The sequence below is a fragment of the Schistocerca cancellata genome, unplaced genomic scaffold, assembly GCF_023864275.1.
Source record: "Schistocerca cancellata isolate TAMUIC-IGC-003103 unplaced genomic scaffold, iqSchCanc2.1 HiC_scaffold_447, whole genome shotgun sequence".
NCBI classification, from domain to species: Eukaryota; Metazoa; Arthropoda; class Insecta; order Orthoptera; family Acrididae; genus Schistocerca; species Schistocerca cancellata.
The window spans coordinates 17501-20000 of NW_026046464.1; positions in this window are offsets into that span (position 1 = coordinate 17501).

A 2500-nucleotide genomic window follows, 5' to 3' on the forward strand; every position below is an offset into this window, starting at 1 on the left:
CACCCGCACCCGCACGTGCCCCACCCCAACCGCCCAAATCGCAACCCAAGCGGATGAACGGCGGACTCTTCCCGCACTCGTACGTTGCAATCCACCCCTATATCTTGCGTTTCATGACGAGTTATATCCAATATGCCAAATTCCCGCTGTCCCTATACATGCTGTAAGTCTGTGCACACAATATGAACCACACCTCAGCGAGACACTCCATCACACATTACTCTCTGCCTGTAACAGACACAGATACGATATGTAAGCACCAGCATGGACCAACGTCCGGTGCATCCTCTCCGCCACAGTACACCATCCACACTATGATAACCACACCAGGGGGTCCAATTATAAAATAGAATATCCCACCCGTCCAACATCCACAATTGCTCAGATAAGCCACCAACACCCACACATGTCCTACACAGGGGTGCACCCAACACCACCACACTGCCTCCTGTTACGGCACAGAAACAATGGCAGGAATGAATCACACAGGTCTGCCACTCCCTTGCCGCAACCACAGACGCGGCGCGCCTCCAGTCACGAGCGAAAAGCGCATCCTGACGAGACAGAACTGCTGTGACATACTGACGCTGCCTCAGACATTCACTTACAATGATCACTACCAACGAACCTGCCCCCCCCCCCCCCCCCCAAACACACTATCTCTTACCATGTTGTGTACTGTAATCCAACCCATTTTGCACCTTAACCTAACCAAATTTGTAACGCAATTTGTACCGCAATGTAACGCAATTTGTACCGCAATGTAACGCAATTTGTACCGCAATGTAACGCAATTTGTAACGCAATTTGTGTCTTAACCTAACCCACGTTGTGCCTTAACCTAACCCACGTTGTGCCTTAACGTAACCCACGTTGTGCCTTAACGTAACCCACGTTGTGCCTTAACGTAACCCACGTTGTGCCTTAACGTAACCCACGTTGTGCCTTAACGTAACCCACGTTGTGCCTTAACGTAACCCACGTTGTGCCTTAACGTAACCCACGTTGTGCCTTAACGTAACCCACGTTGTGCCTTAACGTAACCCACGTTGTGCCTTAACGTAACCCACGTTGTGCCTTAACGTAACCCACGTTGTGCCTTAACGTAACCCACGTTGTGCCTTAACGTAACCCACGTTGTGCCTTAACCTAACCCACGTTGTGCCTTAACGTAACCCACGTTGTGCCTTAACCTAACCCACGTTGTGCCTTAACCTAACCCACGTTGTGCCTTAACCTAACCCACGTTGTGCCTTAACCTAACCCACGTTGTGCCTTAACCTAACCCACGTTGTGCCTTAACCTAACCCACGTTGTGCCTTAACCTAACCCACGTTGTGCCTTAACCTAACCCACGTTGTGCCTTAACCTAACCCACGTTGTGCCTTAACCTAACCCACGTTGTGCCTTAACCTAACCCACGTTGTGCCTTAACCTAACCCACGTTGTGCCTTAACCTAACCCACGTTGTGCCTTAACCTGCTCTGTAATTGGCATATGACACGTTACATTAATCTAGTGTTGTCTAACCACAACCCTCTGAATATAGTTCGCTACTCGCACCGCCCACCCTCTTGTGTGTCGTTTCATGTTGAACACTTCGCAAGTGTTGCTTACTTTTTACATGCTCCCGCTGTACACTGTAATGTGGACAACTGCAGGATGTACATCGCCCCCCCCCCTCCACCCTGCCTTCGCACGCTGGTCGTTCAGGTGCTTGCGTGTTCAATGCCCTTCGCAGCTGTTCACTGGCATTCGCATGTCGAAGCGCTCAGTCTACGTCGTGGTACGGCCTGTGTCCACTGTCCGCTGATATCGTAAGCTTAATCCTCACATTGTACTGCACATAGGTCCGTATGTACTGAATGATACGCTGTGGCACATGTGTGACCGTACGACTGCGCCCAACAACAGCGAACCATACGGTCCAAATGTTGTGCACTCAGCCACGTGCCGTCTCCCCATAACAGCTACATTGCAGTGTGGTACGCCATAGAGACGTGTGGGAGTAACGGACGCCCTGGATGGCGATCAGCATGAGCCGTCTGTTGATGTAGTGGCGCGTGTATTCAAACGTAGTCGTCTCTTCTCACACAGTGTGATAGCATGGTGCACCGCGTTCCACATCTGCGACATGGTACAGATGCTGGTTGACAGTCGGTCTCGTAATGGACATCGCATACGTAGGGGGCCACCTCCCACGTGTTCTCTAGTCGTGCACATTTTGTTGCGTGTATGTGGGCAGACGTAGTGTGTCGTGACACCTAACAGACAGGTATGCAATAATCGTTGCATTTGCAAACTGGGATGGACGTCTACGTTTGCTGGTGACGTGACGCAACGCAAATGAACAACTGGTAAACCCATTGTGGTGCGGTTGTTGTTGCTGGAGGTAAATCAGTAAGGGCAAATCTGTGTGTGAAGCGATACGCGGCGGTGGCTGGGTGGGACCGTCCCCGGCCGGTGAGGGGGGGCCGCCCGGCGTGCTGGCCGCGCGGTG